Raw genomic sequence first — 9,736 nt, 5'->3', positions numbered from 1 at the left:
CAACTTCACAGAAAATATGTACCATAAACTTCAAAGTAATGTTTCAGTTGACACACATTACATAATATCGTTTTCAACTTAACGAAAATTGAGACTTGAAGTTGTAAATTTAACCCGTAGATCAAAGATAAACAAGTCGGCGAGAAGCGAAAAGCTTTTGCACAATATCATTAATTCATAATGCTCGGAAGATGATGGCAAACTCACTATGGAAAGTCATTAGCGCTTTTTTTATTATAATATCTAATAACCGCCATCTTTGTTTGGAAACTCGAGTTGTAAACAGTAAAATGTTCGTTCAGGAGATGTGCCCAGCACTTTGGCTGCAGTGAATTATTTAGCACAACTTATGCCTTTTCAAAAAGAGGCAAAGAAAACCGATATGAAATTTTAAACAATTAGTTTTGGTTCTTGGTCTCGTTTACATCCGTTTTATAACAGAGCTGGCTTAGGTGACAAACCATATTCTCTTACTTTTAAGAATATTCGGGTGTTGTACAATCAAAGCGGATTATATTTTTTATTTAAAAGACTCAAATTAAATTTTCAAAGCTATCTTCTTTTGCTTTAATATACATAGATATTTGTATGGGTATTATTTTACCTATTTTGTAGCCGAAAATATTATTTTTGGTCTAATAACTAGGAGTCAAACAACTATGTGTCGGACGGACATAAAGTTATTCAATCATAAAAATGTCTATTATTTCTAGATGTAAGCAAGTGATCAGTGCATATTACATGATTCTTTTTGGTGACAGTGGTTTGTTTCTACGAAAAACAAATATAAGATTGTAATCAAAATAAAGATTAACAAATAAGTTAGAATGGTAATTTAAGTAGATTTAAATGATTTTATTTCTAAAGATTCTTAAAATCTTATTGTTTTCGAAAGCCGACAAGAAGAGAAAGTTTTAATTTGTGCAAACCGTTTTTGTTAATAGCTAAGGGAAAATCAAAATATATAATTCAGATATCTGAGAGAACGAAAAGAAATATAATTTTTGGGTTGTTTGAATGTGCTAGACTGTAATTGGTTGGGAGACAGAAAGTTGGAAATGAAATTTGTGGTTAGAAGCTTATTTGAAAGTAGAGAAAAGAGCATCTGTTTATGGGCTGTAAAACTAAACTAATAAGATCAAAGTCGAGAGAGTTTAGATATCGAAAGGTTTACCGGTTTTTTTAAGTATTAAGTTTGCTTAGAGAAAGAAAATAATCTTATTTTTCGAAAGTGTTTAATTCGAATGAAGAGTGATAGCAGTTTTGGTGTCTTGTGTGCTGACTAAAACGAGAGTAGCAGGTTTGATAGTAACAGCATTTTTAAGTACAACCAATTTAAACGTGCATTGGGAGAAATCAGTATCCAGAGGGTAGAGGAGTTTATTTCGGTACGAGAGATCTATGTTAAGTTTTGGGGCAAACCTTAGGCAGGCGATTAGCGGACGAGTTTTACACGAGAATCCAGTGTAATTTTAAACAATTCCACACATAGAAGTTTTAAAATGGAACAGTTAATAAAATTTGCCTAGTTTCTTTTTCAAATTTGTCAGAGTAGGGCATACTCTCTAAGAAAAAAAAAGCAAATTAAAAGAATCAGTGTAAATGGTCAACCAATAATCACTTAACTTTTGAACGCGCTGTACCACCAAACTTTTGTATGGCGCATTCTATTTTATTTACCAAATCATCATGTTGTCGGTTCGCAATCAACCAACAGTTCGTTATTGGTGTATTGCGAAATATTGGTTTGTGTTAGTTGGATAGTAAACTATAGGAATCTGCTCAGATTTAAAGCTTGATATATCACTTCTTACTTATTATAAATATCTGACTATTAGCTCAATGGAGTGAACAAATAGTCTCTGGGACGAGTTTATTTGTTATCTTCTTCTTAGAGTGCCATATCCCTACGGAACGTCGGCGACTACCATGCCTATAAGATTTTTATACTGATCTCGGTCTTGCGCTACGTGTAGCAATTGGTCCGCTGTCAAACCTGTCCACTGCCGCAAATTCCTTAACCAAGAGAGTTTCTTCTGTCCTATCCATTTCTTTCCTTCGATTTTACCGTTGAGAATTAGCCGAAGGAACTCATATCTTGGTCCTCTGATTATATGTCCAAAATATTCTAGTTTACGCCTCTTAATAATATTTAATAGAGTTCGTTGATGTCCCATTCTTCGAAGAACTTCTTCGTTTCTGGTTCTGCTAGTCCATGGAATTTTTAGTATCCTTCGATACAACCACATCTCAAACGCAACGACCACACGTAACATCTTGTAAACTTTTCACGGATTTCCAAATTTAATGAGTTGGATAATAGAGGCTTGAATTTTTAAAATGAGTTTCTTGCCTGTTCAATTCTACATCGAATTTCGAAGGATGGATCTAGATTTTGGGTAATCCAACATCCAAGGTATTTGAATCTCTGTACCCTTATTTGTTATAGTTATCTTTTATTCATCAGCTACTCTCTGTCTAGATACTTAAATATATGAGTACATGAGTCTGCAAGCAGTCGTAAGTAACATAATACTGTTAATAATAATAATATTTTTATTCATGGGCACCAATAATTTCATTATTTGCCTCGGTCGCCTTGCTTGGGTGAGCGCCGGTTGATATTCTAGTACTGTTCCCTCGACTAGTGCATTTCTTGATATTGCTTTGCTATCTTGTAGTTTTTTGTTTTGTTAGCGTATAGCTGATTCTATGACAGGTATTAGCCTCCTTAATACACTGTCACTGACGCTCTACACGTAGTTCTGTCTACAAACCAACTCTGGTGATTCCAAGGCCACATTTTGTAGCTGCTGCGAGTTAGTAGTTAGCTGACAGTGTTTCTTTTTTGCCACGGCAAATATTTACTTACTTACGCACTTACTCCGTGGAGTTACAACCCTTCATGGGTTTTAGCCGACTTGACAACATGCCTCCATTCCTATCTTGAGAAATCTACATCCAATGCTCCGCATCCACAGCTTTAAGGTCACATGCTATATTATCCGTCGCCGTAGTCGAGGTCAACCAAGTGGTTACTATTCTTTCGTCAAAATATCTTCTGGGGTGTCCTGCTCACTGGCGTCTCCTTGAGTTTCTGCTTACTCGAGTCTTTATTTTTTTTATTATGTTGTCGTGTGGATATAGTAAGCATACGACAAGTATTGGCTCTATGGATATCATAAAGCATTCAAAGAGTGGTATCGCATCTGAGAGAAGAAGTGAAAAGACTGTAACAGTGTTTGTTAGCTCTTCAGAAAATTATAATTAGCATATTATGGTATGGAATTAAAGAAACAATAATATTAAAATTACAAAATGGAATTCAAAAATCAATAAAATATTGAATTTTTATAAATCCTATTTTAGTAACATTATTTAGTACGATTGTCTATAAATAAATTGTAATATGTTATATATTAAACCTTTTAAATAAAAGTCCTTATCTGACTCTCCTGAATAGCATTTGAAGAAGAAATCGCATTTCCACAATCCGCTAAAAGACAAATGTTTATCGAGTTTTCCCTCATTGATTTCCTCCACATTAAGGTGCTTTAGGTAGTGGCTAAAATATCGTCACAGCTTCCGCTATGAAAATGGCATTTCTCTTCGTCTATCAAAAAATGAATCAATACCGCCGAATGACTGCCATAAAATTTCTTTCATATGTTATAAGTCACTGTATTCAGTCATCTGTATTCGGTTCCATTTGATTTTATGGAGCAATTTTAGTGAAAAATGAATATTGACAACTACGACCAGAATGAAGTCGAATGTATATTTTTTATTTTGTAAAAATACGAAATGTAGAGAGACGGGAAATTCCAAATATTTTTAAATACATAGACGCACATGTAAATAGTCAATTTATTTCTTATTGTGAAGATACTGAGAGTGCGATATATAATTATAAACACAAATAATATAATCAAGCGAGTCCTAGGTTTACCTTAGCAACATACTGAAAATAGGAGATTTCAGAACTTGGTTTCTGGTCGATGTTCGAGATAAAACCATATAAATGAAAAGCCTGATATGTTTTTGTACACACTTATGACAAATTAAAAATGGAAAAAAGGAAAGTATTTTTAAAATAATTTTTATCCGTAGCTGAGCGCTTTCAGCTTAGAGATCTGTCTTCAGAGGTATGGTCAAAAATTTAAGTATCACTTTTAGGAGAGATAATTTGGTAACAAAATTAAAGAAAAAGCTGGTTCTATTTATTTTTCTTCTTTATCATTGAAAAAACAGAAAAAGGACTATATACTGGACACCACAAAAAACACATTAAAAATTTGGTTATGGTACCTGTGGCGAATTGAACAGACAATGATCTATTGCGAGATAATTGATAATAATTAAATTAATATCAACTATATTTCCCCTAATGGCCCTGGCGAGATAAATGAACTTTAACTCATAGGTGAAAATAATAATCACATTTTAAATGGCTGCAATGGACAATCAAAACAATGTATAGGTTAAGATAAAACTAGGTGGGGACTTACTGGTAATTGAAGTTACCATTTTTAATATGTGTGTATTGGTACACTTTCGAGTTACGTATGTTCCATTTTATCGACGATCACGACAATTGCGCTTCAGAACTTTCTTAAACTAGCTCTCTACATCGTAAACAATGACATACTTTACAATACTTAATTATATATGATAACTTTTTAATACAGGCACCAAACTGACAGTTAAAAAATCTATAAATGTATCGATTATCAGCTTGTTAACCTTTTATTTAAATGAACGAACGATAATTACCATTTTATTGACTCTCGTAACATCATTCATACAGCTCTGGCACCCAATTTCTTTAATATCTTTGTTCCTTATTCCCAATTCTTGTTCTTCATATTCTTCTTTGGATAGCCAAAATGCATCTATGTCTTTTATAACATCGGCTAAAATGGCTCCCTCTATGAACACCATGCCTTTCCTTCTAGAATGGTCTTCTATTCTAATTTTGAATTTGTTAAGCTTTTCAATCACGTTTTTAAGTACCTACTCTATATACGAGTATAACTGTTTGATTTCCTGTTATAATCTAGAAAAAAGCTCGGGATACATTGTGAAATGTCCTGACAGAACGATATGCTTGTACAGTTCCGATCGCATATCTATATCTGCAGCCTGTATAGTATTAACTAATAATTCGGCGATGCCTTATCCTTCAACGTTGATAACATGAGGCGGAAAGAGGGCTTCCGGTGCCTCAAATCGTTCTCCTCCTACTTTTATAATTCTTCCATATGGTAAGATATATCTTCTTCTTCTTTGTGTGCCGTGCTTGTATTCAAGCGTTGGCTATCGTCATATTGACAAGCTGATGAAATGATTTTCGGTCGGCAACTAGATGAAACAGTTCCTCGACCGTTCGACCTGTCCATTGTCATTGGCTCCACTAAAACAGTTGTTTCTAAATCTAGACGCTGTTAAGTTCCTATGTACTTGAATAACACAGCTTTGCTTGCACCATTTACACAGTTTCAAAATCCACAGCATGGTTAAATGCGTATCCTTTGAGCAATAACAATTTAATAATATAGCGGGTTATATCTCGTCCATAAATATCCGATCTCCTAGTGAAGTGAGATTCAACCCTCTCAATCTCCTTACGATTGAGTGGTCTGGTTTAAAAATGTTCTGAAGCGCAATTGTAGTAATTGTTAATAAGATGGAACAGACGCAACTCGAAAGTGGACCAATGCACACTGTACCCGTTTGACAACCCGACCATTTCTTGGAGTTAAACCAGAAGATCTGAGTTGAAAACCATATAAATCCCGATGTTAAGATACTTACCGAGCGTGTCTCCAGGTGGCGAATAAAAGGATGGTTTGAGACATAATATCTACCTAGTGATGCTTTAGGAATGGTTAGAGAGAATGTAGTTTCTGAAATCATTAACTTAACCTTGTTAAAAACCACCGTCTCTAATTTCAAGTGCAGAAAACGTTCTGTGAATGAAAAGTATCTGAAGTAGCACTTTCTGCAGATTACGCTACAGATACCAGCTGACAATCTCTGTAAGGAGTCTTTACCAATCATTTGTAGCTTTGGTCTTAAGACCTTCAGATCTCTAGCTACACCAAATATAAATAAGCCTAACATAAATAAACTCATCCAAACTGCGTGCATCCCAAATAATTTTCAGGGTTCTTTGAGTGTGTCTCGAATGGCCCGAAATATTTCTAGCAAGTCGCCTTTTTGTAGATAGAACAAATAAGAGCGCTATTCCATTGTTTTGGTATTTCTTCCTTTTGCCACATGGCCAATGTCAAGCTAAATATTATTTCTTTCAGTCTTTTGACCATTTTCCTTAAAAATCTCAGCTGGGATATTACTTTCTACTACCCATTTGTTATTTTGCAGGTCTCTTATTATTATTTTGTTACCTTTATTCAGATTTGGTTCCTTGCACGCCCCTTCTACATCTTCTTACCAATTGTTCCATCTAGTTTCTCTTGTTGGTATAAACTTAACAGACCTTTAAAGTATTTCGCCCATCTGTTTAATTTTGTAGTTTCTCATAGAATTGAACATTTTTTCAATTTCCAATTGTTTTTTAGCTGTCTTCTTTTCTACGTTCTGTAGATTCTATTAACTTTTTCTCTTTTAGCCAAATGGTTTTTTATCTTATTTTGGGTTTTTCCCCTCTTCGTATGATTTTCTTTTGTATCCTACATTCTTCGTTGAACCAGTCTCCTACCTGCTTCTCTTGAAGGCGCCCTAGTTATTAATTTGATGTGTTTCTAACAGGTTTTGAAATTATTGGTAATATTTTAATTTTGCTATTACTAGTCTATAGTCCCTGTTGGTATCTGCCCTTCTGTAACTCCTGAAATCGACTTATCATCTTTTCTTTCTATTAGGACATGATCTATTTATTTTTTTTTTTTTACTTTTTCGTCAGAGGAAGTTCATGTTACCTTATGAATGTATTTGGGGTCAAAACTTGCTTAAATCATTTTTCATTTTATTCTGTGTAGTAAATTTGATTAACTTCTTTTCATTTTGATTCTTTATGCAGCTTTCGTTCCTCTATTATTTAGCTATATATTTCCTCCTTTCCGACTTTTGCCTTCATCTCATTATTTTGCAGTCTCCAATAATTATTTCTATATTGTATTCCTACATAATATATTTCCCACTGAGGTGCTTGAATTTTCGTAAAACTTTGTTTTGTTTTCTAAATCCTTACTTCTTGCATTGTATGTCCAATTTTTAATATTGCCTTTTGTGCCTATTTTTCTCCTTTCCATAGTCGTATTTCTTTTCCTTACCATCTCGGTATTATACCTTCTCAATTGCTTTTCTTCTACTAGTTTTCGTTTAAAATTTTCTTTATTGTTTGTTTGTTATACCCAACTACCTAGGAACAATATAAGTTAAAAGAAAATGCATCTACACAGTGGTAACTGCCCAAAAACTTACATCGGTCAAACTGGTAAAGTCTTTAACACACATATAGCAGAATACAAAAGAGCTTTCAATAAAAGAAAAACATATTCTACCTGCGCACTTCTCTTTCTAAATCGTAATCATTCTTAAAAAGACCAATTTAAAATTCGCCATATTTAAAATAAGGGCCATAAGCTGTCTTTCTCTTTCTAGATCGTAATCATTCTTAAAACGACCAATTTTAAATTAACCATATTTAAAATAAGGGCAATAAGCTGTCTTTATTAGAATCTACGGAAACTTATAAATTAAAAAATTTTTCCGTATACTTTTAAAATAAAATGTTTTACAGATGATTAAAAATAATATGTAAGAAATATGTTGAAATATAAGTTGTGTTTACATTTTTTGTTTCCTTTTAAATGTACCAAAACATATAGTTTTCCTTCTCCCGTTCCATTTTTTATTTATATTTTTTGCGCTCAAATATGAAACCACGGCCCACCCTATAGAGACACACGTGAATTTGTTTAAAAGTGAGTGGTTTGATATGCTTGGTGATGACAAGTTTGATTGATATGCCATTTTGAAGGTTTATTGGAAAAGTCATAAGTTTTTCTAGTCCCTCCATTACTGAAAATGCATCGTCAGTATTTCTATAAATGAACTCTATGTTCACGAGATCCTCAGGGGAGCGGATACAGAGAATGACTTTTATCCTATGAAATGGATATCATTTATTGAAAATCGCAAAAATAAATAAAATAGTTTTTGTATTATTGATGTAGGTACGAGAAGCTGAAATTTGCAGTATTTGGAATATTTTAAAAACAAATATTAGAGAGTAAGAACAACCATTATTATATTAAAAATGTAGGTAACATATGTTTTAATTTAATATTAGTTACATAATAACAACTTATCACTACTGCAAAGAGCAAAAAGTACAGTGTCTGTACAGTGCAATAAGAAAATTATATAATAAATGTGTCAATCATTGGACAGCCATAAATGAAAGAATATTCAGTGTTGATATCAAAGTAAAAGAAAGAAGAAAAAAACATTTCAAATTGTTCTTTATAATTTTCTTATTGTTTATAAACAAAGCCTCAATGAATTTTTGAATTGAAAAAAGTGCTAACTTAGGTTTTAAAAGTCATTAAACATTATGTTTTTTTCTTGATTTCATATAAAAATACCAACATGGTAAATAAAAAGCTTATCTTCTTTAAGCTATAATTAATGTTTTTTGGGCATTTTTAGCAAAACTATTATTTATTTTCAAAAAATATTTTAAAATTTAAATGTTTAAACGACTTTTTTTTAAAGCTACTTAGACAATAATTAACCTATACACGTCCAAAAATATGTAGGTTTTATGGGTATGGCTTAAGGGTATTAAAAAAAAGTCCACCTCGAAAATTGCTAATATAATATTGAGAGTTGTTACAAATGTTAGAAATGGATTAAACTTAAGAATCTTATGCTTAGTACACACAGAACATTTTCTGAAATATTAAAATAAACGATGTACAAATCGATGATTTTTCAATTTTGACATTTATTTTTACTAATGATCAACTTTCATCACTTTATTTAAACGAATGAAGCACTAGGTCCTAAACCATTTCCTAATTGAAATAGTGACCTTTAAAAGAATACCTAGTCCATTTGCACTTAAGGGATAGAACACCATGTGGACTGTTTTATTCTTCTACACATGTGAATTACCCCCGCACATAGTGTTGTATATCTCTATGATGACAGGGAGACTTAGTGATCTAATAATAGTACTTTTACCATTCAAAGTGTGTTTAGTGTTGTTTGTTACTAATAATAAAAATATTGTACCATAATTCCCGTAGGAGAAAGATACTTGAACTACTGAAAGTTCTGCGAATTCTTCTATTGCATTTACAGGCAAGCTACCTGTTGTGCTTATTACTATAAAATTATTAAAACATAACCTCAAAAAGTTAATGTAGTGATTTATTACAAACCTTAGACTAGAAATATTATAAAATATATTCTACAACCAATATTATAAGCCTAGTTTTATTTCAGAATCAAATAATACACCAAGCAATAATGTTTTAAATGAAGAGCGTATTATTAGAAATGCCTTGAGTTTTGATGAAGAAGATGAGTCTGTTATAGACAAAATTTATGATGAACTACTCGTGGCGGAAATGAAATCGGTTCTACATTACTAAAATGGGCAGACACCGTGATTCCTGACAGTAAAATAGAAGAAATCATGCTATGGTCGGTACGACCAGAATAAAAATGTAATAATAATTTGTTTATGTTTTTTTTTGGATAC

At 32.4% G+C, this 9,736-nt stretch overlaps 1 pseudogene; it reads right to left on the bottom strand.

The window, feature by feature from the left end:
• Positions 1-684: 684 nt before the first annotated feature.
• LOC140433095 (actin-related protein 2-like) lies at positions 685-5,858 on the bottom strand (annotated as a pseudogene).
• Between the last annotated feature and the right edge of the window lie 3,878 nt (positions 5,859-9,736).

This window comes from Diabrotica undecimpunctata, chromosome 2 (assembly GCF_040954645.1).
Source record: "Diabrotica undecimpunctata isolate CICGRU chromosome 2, icDiaUnde3, whole genome shotgun sequence".
Taxonomy (NCBI): Eukaryota; Metazoa; Arthropoda; class Insecta; order Coleoptera; family Chrysomelidae; genus Diabrotica; species Diabrotica undecimpunctata.
The sequence above is the reverse complement of the archived record's forward strand: the minus strand, read 5'-3'. Positions and strand labels throughout refer to the sequence as shown.